Here is a 13,027-nt window from a genome sequence, read left to right on the forward strand (position 1 = left end):
ATTACTCATTTTTATCTACTTCAATATAAAAATTAGTAAATCTTAGGCAGTGAAAGCTCCTAAGATGCTGCTGAGCTGCAATCTGATACAAACTAGGACTCAATGCAGATTTAGTCCTGTTTTAAGTCAGCCATAAATAAAATTCACTGTGGTGGTAAAATATACAGATTTCTCACAAAAAACCTACAGTAGCTGCATATTCTAATTGTAATAATTTGTAATATATAATACTCTAAGTTTATAATAATTTGCTTTAAAGAGACAATCAAATGAAAAAATAAACTCATCAAAAATAAAACTCATTATCACTTCTCATAACACTTTAGACCCTTAGCACTGTACATTTAAAAAGTCTGTTTTGTTTTATACTACACAAAATACCCATGTGAAGTTCAGCTCATTCCCTGCAGTTCACTTCACTTTACCCTTTTCATGCTCTACTTTAAATCCTGAGATGTTTAACCTATGGACACTTACCACACCATGGAGCCAAGAGACATGGGTAGCTGGATCTTGCTGGATATTTTGGGGTAGAATTTGTAGTACAACCCTACACTGTCAAAACATGTAAGTGCTGCCTTTCCCATCAAGTTGTTGCAAGAAGACCTTCTTCCTGTGCCTCTTCTTTCTAGAGAGGTGCTTTATGGAGATAGAAACCTTCTTTCACTATAGATCTGTGCCTGACAGTGCAGAAAAGAAAAAGATGTTTTGATTTGTCTCTATTTGTTTTGCAGACTGCATTTGTATAAGTGCTGAAATGAGCTGGCTTGGGTACCAGACACATTATTTTACATTAGCATGGAGTGCTGAATGGGTTAATTCACCCAGCCAAGAAATGGTAGATTCTCAGCCCTGGAGTTCCCAGTCACTGCAGCTACATGAGTGACCTGAGTTAACCTGATTAAAGTCAGCTGAAGTGCTCTCCCCTGATACGTGCATGACATCTATGCTAACAGAGGCGGCAAGCTTGTTTGATTGCCCCAAAGCAGCATGTAGCTGCTCCAGAGCTGCGCTTGTCAGCAGACCTTGTCTTAGTGCAGTGGTGCTCTTGAGCCCTGGATTTCCTAATTTATAGACAGCCAGACCCGGGAGACATGTAAACTACACACTTAACCTCTCATCTTGAAAGAAAAATACAGCTTGCAAGTGTTACTGACCCTTGCAACCTTCATGCTTAACTGTCACTCTCACATAGAGACATTATTGTCTGATTAATTTTTTTTTTTTTTTAGAAAACCTGTGGCTAAGACTGTCTTCCTTGAACTTCATATTTCTAAATGTTTTTCACTACTGAAGAAGACCTTTTCTTTGTGTTTTTGGTTCTATCTGTCTTTGTACAAGCATCTTTACAAGATGCCGGGTTACCAACATTCCCTCTCCTCTGTTTTTATCTAAGCTGTTAAAGCTTTTAATTTTTTTTAACCTATATTGTTTTATAAAATTGACTATGGCAGTGATCCCTGCTATGGATGTTTTCCATAACAGAACCATAAAAATTTCAAAGACCTGGTGACAGACTCAAATCTCTTGCTATGGAACATGTGATTATCCCAAGGGAAGACATTTGCCCTGGGTTTTGTGCTGCTGCAATACCCACTGCTGCTTTTGGCTTGGCTGTTTTGATCTACACTTCCCTTTTGTCTTACTGAATGGTTCAGCAAGGCACGAACAAAGGTACAAAACAAAAGAGAGCTGATGCTGAGTATTGGTGGGTCCTGGGGCCCTTCATAATCCTTCCTCCTACAGCTCAACCTTCATTCAGACTATTTATTCATTGACTGTATGACTAAGACCTGCAATCAGGTAAAATACAGGTGGGAGGACAGCTTGGATAATGAGATACCCTATCAGACATCGGCAGCTAAGCTGCAAGATCGCTCCCTATAATTTGTAAGAGGGAAGGGCAGAGAAGTGTGCCATTTTCAGCACTTACAGCCCTCCTTAAAAGAGCAACACCTTCACTGATGGGTGGTCCAGGGACAGCTGCTCATGAAGCTGGTCAGTAAGGTTTAACCGTAAAATGAAGGCACACAACATATGAATGAGCAGGCGAGTCCATCCCCAAAACCTACAGTTCTTCCGGCAGCCACATCACTCAAGTCTGCCAGGCAGCAGCCAAGACGCAGATCCATCCATAACAAGTCCGAGAAATATTTTCCCAAAGCAAAATAAACTAGAGTCACATTTGCCTTAAAGCTAAAACAAAATGACAGTAAATGACTCTAGAGGCCATGCTGTCACAACAATGGAAGGCTGGTGCTGAAGAGATCCCTTGTTTCTTAGCTGGGAATAGCATATACACAATCTTAGTGTTTGAAGGAAATAGAGAAGCACACAACAAAGTGCTGGAGGACTTGGAAAGAGAGGAGTTCCCTCTGTTATCTTCTGAAAAAAAATAAAACCTCGTACTTTAAAAACTAGATCCAGCAACAAAATGTTTCAGTGTCCCCTTGGTCACTAAAAGTTTAATTTCTCAAGTAAGAAATCTATGTTTCCCCTTTTGAATGGACTTACAAAAAGAAAATCCATCATTCAAATTCATTTTGACTAATGTTTACTCTTTCTAAAAAAAATTCTAGACTTCCTTAGGATGCAGTTACACGGAGAATGGAAGAACTATCCATAGAGCTCCAGAAATGGTAATTTTTTAAATAACGAGCTATTTTGAAGATTAGCATCCTTTGAAATAATAATGTTTTGTTTGTTTTGTAACTAGAAACAAAACTGCCTTGTGATTCTCCTCCCATGGTCTTTTAGAACAGAAATCATGGAGGACTTGTAAAATTGTTTCAAACAAAGAACTGTCCATCAGAAAGAAATCTGTTTCATTTGCTAACTCTTAAAGCACCTACTTCTTAAATTCCTCTGAAGAGGACTACATCTAATATAACTAGACAAAGTTGATGTGGGAAGAGTTGGGTTTTCTCCCCAGCTGGCAATCCTTATTTTTACTGTCTTTGAGCTGAAGATCCCAACACAGTTTGCAAGCCTAACACTTCACATACTGCAACACAGGCCCTGCGGGAGGCACAGTCCAGTTCCTCACTTATTAACACCTCAGAGGAGAAAAATGCAGTTTGTGGGTGGGAGACCGTGTAAAGACAATGGGATTGACTTTTCCTGCAGCTCCTGATGCCCAAATGCAGAGCTGGCTCTAGAAATTCAACAGCGCTGTAACCTGCAGAAGAACTGAGCTTATTATCTCTAAGCACATGCCTGAAATCCTACCTAATCTTCACTGTTTTATGGCTTAAAGGAAATCTAAATGTTTCTAAAAGTGTGCCTTGTAGGGAAGACTCGTTCCCTGTGTTGAACAGTTATTACCTCCCCACCTTTCCTGTCACCTGTGGTTTTAAAGGCCTCTGTTTTCATCAGTTTGACCCTCAATCTTCTCTTTCCTAATTGAAGAGCCCAAGCACTCATTCCTCATATTGATCAGCTGTACTGTTGTTCCTCATGCAGAGGAAAAAGCCTCTGTATGTACAGGTGCTGCATTATTAAAGATGCTTCGGTCACTTAAGTCCCTGAAACTCTGGCCTATAAAATCGCTACTCTTGTATAAAGATGGTGAAACACTAGCTCCTGGGTGCATAAATCCTTTCTGAATATAGGTATGAGACTTCTAAACTAATTAGCTGCTTTAGTTTTTCTTTCTGAGGAGTTTCTCAGGCTTGGAGCCCAATCACATAGCAAGGCATGAGTGACAGGGTCAGGAAACTACTGGCAGAAACCTAATACATCATAGTCTGTTATAGTTCTGTTGCTTTGCATTTAAACCACTAACTAGAAAAGGAAGCATCTGCCTTTCAAGGTCTCCCAAATGCATTGAGAGAAAAACTGCAAAAAAATTCTGTGCTGAATTCTCACCTGTGACTGCATTTTCCATCTCAATTTCTCATCCTGCTGCTTAGAGACATGTCAAAGACACACAAATATTTACCGATGAATATCATACATTCAGCTCTGGGGAAATGGTGCTATTTGCATTTATATGGAGATTATCACTTTATACAAACTAAATGTCACTGTACATGCATTCTTTTTCCAGTTGGTATTTGTTTCTTGCTGCTATTACATATCAGGGGACTGGTGTCAATGGGGTTTATTTAATCTCCACATGACTTGGTTCTGTACACAACTGCTCTGCAATTCATAAAGGCCTCAAATGAGCAAATTTGACAGGCTAAAACTTAGTAGGCCTTGAAGCTTGATCTGAGATCCTTTGAAATCAATGGAAATACTTCTACTGTGAGCAAAAAGGTTTCAGATTAAGCCTTAGTGAACATACACCCGACTTCTCGCTGGTAAAATACAGCAGATGACTCACAACGGCTCTAGACTTGGTTTGAAAGGAAAATTTTTTGTGACTGAACAAATAGTTTTATTGTAGCAGAAGGTGCTGTGGGTCCTTAATAATGTAAAAAAATGTCTCATATTGGTGAGAAGCACTGGGCTGGTGGCATGAGCCTGCTGCCTGGGACTGCAAGCGTGGGATTTCCATATGGCCAGTGTGCTTGTTGCAAATGCAGGAGAAATGAAGTACTGGCAGCCCACGTGGTGTACAACAGCCTAAAGGTCAAGGACAGACTCCTGCTTAGTGTGAGAAAACACTTCTTGCACAAGTTCTGAGTGCAAATCCTGCTGATGAAAAGGCATTCAGATATTAGACTGGCTGAGCTCTGACCTTCACGGTGGCCTGATTCACCTTCAGTTTGCCATGTGGAAAGAGGGTCCAAAGTTGCTGCAGTACATTTACGGTAATGTGAGTTTGTATTTGAATTGAACTCATGCTACCATCTCAGTCTTAAGGCAAGCTCTAGCTAAACTTGGGCCCTAGGCCACAGTTTGAACAAAATTCTCAAGCTAATCCTGGTCAATAGCTCTTGAAAAATCACATGAAAAAGAGACTTACTGCTTTTATTTCCAGAACTTTGCTGTTGGTAGTGGAAGCCATGGGAACCATTAGATCAATGCCAGACACTCCTGAGTTGACAGCACATACAAATGACTTTTTGGTTACCCATATAAATACAGCCACTGTTGTGATACCTCAGTTACATTATTCGGGGTCTTAGTGATAACTACTTCTAGCTGTAGCTTCCATACAAAGACATACTTTCCCCCTGAAATCCTTACTATACACACAACCAAGCTAAAATGTTTAATTTTGTCCACTGCCTGGAACAACTAAACCATAGCTCTGCTTTTGGAGACTTTTAGTTGCGACTAAGATCACACAACTGGCACTGTAACTACTTGTCTGGAGTGCCATGTAAATACAGAATAAGCAAAAAATCATTATGAAAATAATTGAATATCAACCATTTAAGGCATGTCGTTATATGAATTAGTGATAATTACCTGTCAAAACCCAAAAGCATAATATAATTAACCCACAAATACAACATAAATATGGAGTAATTAAAAAATTTCACCCACTATAATGATTGAGTTGTCCTTTAGCAGGTGTAATAAAACATGATGAATCAAACTCCGTTGGAAGAAGAGTACAGGAGTTGGTGTGTATGATGCAGAAAGAAAAAGGACAGTATTTGGCTCTAATTCTCAGCAGAATGCCACTGGAAGTCATATGCTTTTCGGCTATAAACTACATATACTAAATTTCTATTTTCCCCTTGTAGTAAATTGGTTATACTGAATACAGAAGATTGTGGTTCATGCTAATAACATCCTATTCACATAGCCTTTTATTAATGAGAAAAATGCTTATGTGAACGTGTCTTGCCCTGGATTGCATTTTGCTGCAGCAGTTAATACTCACAACAATTAAGAGATATTAATATCATGCTAACAAGGAAAGGGTCATTGAAAAAAAAATTAACCAGAATCCCCCTGCGATGCTCCCCCAGGTGCCTGTCTCAGTGGTAGAAGACTGATTTTAAGGGTATAATACATCAGACACCTACCATGTGCATTTCAAATGTATTTTTCTCACTAAGAACAATATTAATTTCTGGATTAAACCAGAGTACTTTAATCAGCAGCACAAGCAAAGCCTTGATTTACTCTAACACACAAATGAAGGGGTAGAAGATGGAGAGTGTCTGTCTCTTTTGCTTTATCAGACATCTGCTTCAGGAAGCTTGTGTAGATACAGGCTTGGGTAGAATTTACTGTGGGATCAAGGGTGAATATAGCAAAGCAAAATGCTTTAAAATTTATCAGTTCTATAAAATTAAAAGAGCATACATTCTCTAACTCATACAGGGACTAAAAATATGCGTATTATGTATGTTTTGTACATACAAAACCAGTATGTAATTGTACAACCAGCATGTTATTCCCTAAATATTTACTGAAAGTCCAAGGACCTGAAGACCCTCATTAGTTTGAGATTTTGAATTCTAACCATGAACATCACGACCATGCTGACTCACCTGCCCCTGAGGTGACAAAAGGAAAGGAGCTGACATTGCATGACCCCTGTTCACTCCAGCAAGGGCTGGAACAACACTTATATGGCATTTAAGGCTTCCTCATCCCACATGGGAAGACTTGCTGTCTCACTTTCTAGATGCTGTCAGCTTTACAGCTGATACCCAGCCCAGTATTGCTTGCAGTGAGAGATGATGGACAGCAACAGACAATAATACTAATCCTTTTTGGACAAGCTGCCAGGCTTGACATCCATCCTGCTTCATTAAATGTGAACATTGCTCACCAGGCAACACTTCTTCTCTGTCTCCAAAGCAAACATATACCAACCTGTGTGAGACATTAATTGGATGGAGAGTTAATTTCTGAACAGGATGGTCCAGAAGACCCTACCAGACTGAGTAAATTTTCCTCAGTCAAAGCTTGTGCAAGGTAAATATTCTTCCTTCACACAGTGGAGTCTCTAGGACATTATACCAATGTAACACAGTAGAACTTAGGGTAAGAAAAGCAGCTGCTGTGATTCTGTGTCACCGCTACATGAGTTTATTTCTGGACTTACATGGCACCACTTATGATGAGGAATTTAGAATTCAGAAATCACTAAAACAAAATAGATCTGATGGAATGTGAAATCCTGACTGTCCTTCACAGGAGAGCTCTGCCCCTGCTGAAACATCCTATCAGCACACCTGCCCCAGAGTTCGGGGCATCAAGTTTGTCCTGTCCTGCTGAGGACTTCCCCAATGGGTCCAAGGCACAGCCACTTTCTGCTGGGAGCTTGTTCCAGCACCTGAACACACTGAGAAAGGAGATGGGAGGGTCAGAGGCAGACTCTCATTGCTATGTATTGGCCATAACCCATTATCCTTTGTCTCCAGCTGCAGCATCCTTGGTGGCAGTGAACCACAGAATCAATTAGGTTGGAAAAGACCTCTGCGATCACCAAGTCCAACTTTTGACCAGACACCATCCTGTCTACTAGACCATATCACTAAGTACCCTGTCCAGTCTTTCCTTAAACACTTGCAGAGTTGATGACTCCACCACCTTCCTGGGCAGCCCATTCCAATGCTTCACAACCCTTTCTGTGAAGAAATTCCACCTAATGTCCAGCCTGAAACTCCTCTGGCACCACTTGAGGCCATTTCTTCTTGTCCTGTCACTAGTTGCCTTGGAGAAGAGGCTGATCCCCACCTCACTACAACCTCCTTTCAGGTAGTTGTAGAGAGTGATAAGGTCACCCCTGAGCCTCCTTTCCTCCAGAGTAAACAACCAAAGCTCCCTCAGCTGCTCCTTGTAGGACTCACCCTCCAGATCCTTCATCAGCATCTTTGCCCTTCTCTGGACCAGCTCCAGCACCTCCATGTCCCTCCTAAATTGAGATGTCCAGAACTGGACACAGCACTCAAGGTGTGGCCTTACTAGGGCGGAGTACAGGGGGACAATCACTGCCCTGGTCCTGCTGGCCACACTATTGCTGATCCAAACCAGGATGCCATTGGCCTTCTTGGCCACCTGGGCACACTGCTGGCTCGTGTTTAGCTGCTGTCAACCAGCACCTCCAGGTCCTTTTCCAATGGGCCAGTTTCCAAGCACTTTTGCCCCAGCCTATAATGCTGCAAGGGGTTGTTGTGGCTGAAATGCAGGACTGGGCACTTGGTCTTGTCCAACCTTGTACAATTGGCCTTGGTCCATTGATCAAGCCTGTCCAGATTCTGCTGCAGAGCCTTCTGAGCCTGCAGTAGATCAACATTCCCATGCAACAGGGAGATAGGTAATATCTCAGCTGCTTCCCTTCACAGCACACCTTAAAACTCCTGAAAAATCATTTAATGTGATTCCTTATGTGGCACAATACACTTGCAGGTGACTAACCTGTATTTTTTACTTTTGGAGAGGGAGGTTAGACTACATGACTTCAGGAAGCAAACTTACATAACTCTACGATTAAAACAATTGTCACATATATTACAAGAAAATATATGAGGGAACCATCATCTCAACCTATTCTAGTTTAAATAGAAAATCCATGACTGCCTAGGAAAGTTTCTTTTAGGCAAAAAAAATAAACAATGTTAAATTAATGACAGCAGCAGCAGTACCACACTTCGTCTGGGCAGCAGCTAAAGTAACCAGCTTTTCTTAGGTAAGTTTAAGGTATGTAGGTCTGTTCCCTTTAGCTCAACACCCCTGTTTTGCCACAGCCATTTGCTACCTACTGTGGCATGTGAGCCCATCTGACCAAAGGCTGGAAGACATGGACTAGATCTCTGTGATGCTCCAGCCCGTGCAAGAAGCAAAGTCCCACCATCCCATGGACTGTGGGACACCAGATTGCTCTCATGCTAAGTACTATTTCAGGGGCACAGGCAGCAGAGCAGGCTGCTGGGGTAGTGAATCTTATCCCTCATAAACCACAAAACACAACAGGAGACTAACTCCAGATAAATCCCTGGAGAGATGCACCAACCTGCTGTGCAGCCTGGCAATCCCAAACTCCAGAAGAGATTGCAGCTACAGGTGGCCAGAGGCTGGCACTGCCCTCCTCCTTGCCCACTCTTTGTGGGATGACTGGGCCACAGGGCCCTTTGTGGCTCTCCCCACAGTGGTAGGGAAGATGCTTCATTTGGGATATGCTGGAGGATGAGAAGCAGCTGAATACTCTGGAGGCATTGCACCGCCTGTCTATGCAGAGATGCTGGTGACACAGGGACTCCTCAGCTGGGAGAGCTTCTCTCAGGGCACCTGATGATTATAAAAGGGAAGCTGAAACAGCTCGGATGTCTGCAGGTTGTTGCAGCAAATTAAACATGATGAAACACAGTAGCCAGTTTTATAGGATCTATTAACTGTATTAGACCTTCATATTGGAATAATTTATTGCTGGATTCTACACAGCCCAGATGAAATTCCAAACATCCTCCAAAAGGTTTTGGTTCTTTGCAAGGGCATTGGCATAGAAGATATATCCAGTCAGATTCAGTAGGAGCTGGAAATTTACTCTGGAGGCTGTCCCAACAGTGTTAAAGGAGCAGCTGTAGCCCTTACTCCTAGTTGTCTTTTCTCATGCTGACATTGCTGGCACACTTGGTAGGAAATGCCAGTCCAAAGGAGTGTTGAGGTTTTGTGGAGACTGTCCAGCAAGTCTTATTCTTTTCAATGAGCATGTGAGAAGTACTCCATGTTTCAAATTGGTCTGATTTACTTCTCACCTAGCAATCTGCTGGAGCAGCACTGGGCGTAGAGAAGATGACCTCCGGCATACTCATGCTGGTGGAGTCACTGCCTGCTTCAACGGGTGCTGAAGGGTGGCAAATACACCCCAGGGCTGAGTGCCTGCAGGAGGAAAATGAGGCAATTCAGAAGTTATTCGCTGGTGTCTCATTTCAGTGGTTGCAAACAAGAATGCTTGTGCTGCTCCTCATGCTACTCTGCATTGAGGAAGTGCGGGCACTCACCTTTAATGGATGATTGCTCTTGGATAAGTTTGCTAATGGCTGCAGTTATGTCACTCAGGAAAATCATCTTCACGATTTCTGAAAGACCCCATTAACACTGCATTAGAATCCTGATGGCTTTTATTCACTGAATTATTTAATTACTTAAATTTTTTAAACATATCAGAATACCTTCTAAATCAAACGTGACCTCCCAGTCTTCTGTGAGAGAGGCTGACCTTGAGCATGCTTCCTTGGGCTGTTGTAGCCTTGCTTCTTTCTTCACACATGCTCTCCCTGCAGCACTCAGCTTTATACCTTCAGAAAAAGTGTTTTTGAGGGAAGCAGCATGCTAAGTGGTTTTCTTTTTTTGTGATTTATCCAAGTGCCTGTTTGCTCCCACATGCTGTGAGTGGATAATAGCAGTTCTCAATCAAAGTTAAAATTACTAACGCTCTTGTCTGTGAAAAATATAGTGCAGGAAAAAAAAAAAGGTTAATGATGCTGCTATACTACCAAGCTTACTATGGTTTGTCTTATCTTCATCCCTGCATCCTTGTGAGCACTCTTATATTGACTGGCTATTCCGGTCGATCTCTCAGCTGAAACCTAGGAAAGACAATTGTATTTGATATTTTGCTAAGACGGTGAAACTAGTGTAGAAAAAGCCATGTAAACAGAAACGAAAAAACAATGTTTTTTCAGACACTATGCACATCATGCAGTAAACACTCACAATTCAACAGTGTACTGACGGCACAGTGGTTAGCACAGAAAATTACTCCATCCTCCTCCTAAATATATGTTTATAGCAGTAAATTTTGCCTATGTATTCCCTCATAGCTGAAAGCTGTCAAAATTATTTGGCACAGGATGTTGGAGTAGTTTGAAGAAAAAAAAAAGGCAACAACAGCAGCCACTCTCACTTCAAGTTATTGACACTTCAACGTCTGTCTGCAGTCCCATCATACACAGGTAACATACTATTAATTCTCTTTTTGTATTGTGTTCACTCTAGGGTCTTTTGTGACTAAAGTAATGACTACTTTTCAGTTGTAGTCTGCTACAACCTTTGTTAATGTAAAAGGGCAGAGAGATGATCTTATATGTTCTCAGTCTTCTACTGAACACATTTAATTTATGGGAACTGGAAAATGGGGCAGCATTAGAATTTCATATATTCATGTACAAAGTCATTTCAGTTGAGATAGATGAACTCTGATGGATTACATAGTGTCAAATTATATGCTTGAAATTATATAGTGTAGTGATGGAGTGGTTTGACCAAGTCACAATAGGCTCCTTATCTGAAAAGGTCTTATATCAAGCATCTGAAACCACTCTTGGGCACTAAATCAAAATCAGTCTGGTTTGTAGGGGTCATCAACATGCATAGACCACTGCCTAAATTACTCTGTCTGTATGGTGAGTAACTCAAATGATTGCTCGCTAGGTAGTCTGGGATCAAGTCACCCTTTATCAGAGAGCCTGGTCTCTGAGAAACTGAAGCCTCCAGCAGATGGATGAAGTTATCTTTACTTCATCCCCACTGAATACTGCTAGTTCCTTGTGGTGCTTTAGAGAATAATTACCAAATTTCAAACTTTACCCTAAAGATATAACTCTGTCCAAAGATTGTCCTCCCCTGTATCTTGAATGTTTTCAGTGTGCCCTGATGTACTCTTCCCTGTGATACATTAAAGCTTTGCTGGAGCATGTTGGCTCCTATTCTCAGATATGCAGATGCATGAGCTCTTTATATCACTCCATACCTTTTTTCACAGGTCTAACACAAAGCTTTCGGCAGATAGTGAAAAGATTTCCATTTCCCCACAAATTTTGGAAGAATCACTCCAAAATTCCTCAATTCCAGTTTTCCCAAGACTCGATGTTTGCTGGAGTCTTGCTTCAATACAAACCTAAATTCAGAACACCTTAAGCACCAACCAAACATGAAATATGACAGTATTTCCAGAGGTACTTGCTGGGTCTGTTGCCATGCTGAAGATGAGACAAGTATTTAGTTCCCAGTGAATGACCCTTGAGGATTCCCTGCACAGAGCCAGCATAGGTGAGGGCTCAGAGGCCAAATATGTAAGGTGCTGCCCTAAGCCATGGCTCTTTCCCAGAAACCTTGCAGTTCTGTGTGTGTTGGCCTTACAAGGCAAAAAGGGAGCTAATTTGACTCATGTGATCGGGCACCCCTAAGACACTTCTTGCCTTAATTATATTTACATGGGAATAACAACGAATAGAAGGAAAACTCTGCTCTTATCAAGCACAGCTTGACATTCCCAGTGCATTAGCACGTTAAATGATCTGGTGACAGAGTAAATAAGATATGAATTACTTTTTAAAAACTTTTACAACAAGGTTTAAGATGCTTCCATCTCAAGGGTGACCTGTAATTGTTAATAATTTGCAAAAACAACCCCATCAATGAAAATTAGGGTTTCAATACAATTATCATAAATGCTTCAACTAATCAAGTTATTCAGCACAACTAGATTTAAACATGCCTTTTCATTTTCATCTAAGACCCTATGACAACTGGACTGCCTGTATAACATAACAGCCAGTAGCAAACATCTCTGTGGGAGCCCTCTGCTTTTGCAGAGACAGCAGAGCTTCCCTGCTGAACACAAACATTTTTGGGAGCTCTTAAAAAGCATCCAGCTTAGTAACCCTTCTGGAGGCCCCATGGGCTGAAGCTGGATGTTGTCCAGCTGTGGCAATCACAGAATAGTTTAGTTGGAAAAGCCCTCTAAAATCATCGATTCCAACCATTAACCCAGCACTGCCAAGTCCATCACTAAACCATGTCTCTAAGTGCCACATCTACATGTCTTTTAAATACCTCCAGTGATGGTGATTCTACCACTTCCCCAGGCAGACCACTACAATGCTTGACAACCCTTTCAGTGAAGAAATTGTTCCCAATATCCAATCTAAACTTCCCCTGGTGCAGCTTGAGGCTTATTCCTCTGGTTTTCTAGCTTAGAGACCGACCCACCACCTGGCTACAATTTTCATTCTGGTAGTTGTAGAGAGTGATAAGGTCTCCCCTGAGCCTCCTTTTCTTGAGGCTAAACACCCCCAGCTCCCTCAGCTCCTCTTCATAAGACCTGTGCTCCAGATCCCTCACCAGTTTCATCATACCCTCTCTACACTTTGTGTCACAACAGTGACTT

At 41.6% G+C, this 13,027-nt stretch overlaps 1 protein-coding gene across 4 annotated transcripts in view; it reads right to left on the reverse strand.

The window, feature by feature from the left end:
• HTR1E (5-hydroxytryptamine receptor 1E) overlaps window positions 1–13,027 on the reverse strand; it is a 39,058-nt gene that overhangs the window by 12,669 nt on the left and 13,362 nt on the right. Inside the window, exons 2-4 of one of the 4 annotated variants that reach the window (XM_064650048.1) lie at window positions 10,029–10,154; window positions 9,858–9,935; window positions 9,612–9,735 (exon numbers count right to left, since the gene is read on the reverse strand). The exons of 1 other annotated variant lie outside the window; for it this stretch is intronic. The gene's annotated coding sequence lies outside the window, so the exon portion shown is untranslated. Of the gene's footprint in view, window positions 1–9,611; window positions 9,736–9,857; window positions 9,936–10,028; window positions 10,298–13,027 lie in introns of all 4 variants that reach the window. 2 more of the 4 variants (XM_064650049.1, XM_064650050.1) reach the window with 2 other exon arrangements.

This window comes from Pseudopipra pipra, chromosome 3 (assembly GCF_036250125.1).
Source record: "Pseudopipra pipra isolate bDixPip1 chromosome 3, bDixPip1.hap1, whole genome shotgun sequence".
Classification (NCBI taxonomy): Eukaryota; Metazoa; Chordata; class Aves; order Passeriformes; family Pipridae; genus Pseudopipra; species Pseudopipra pipra.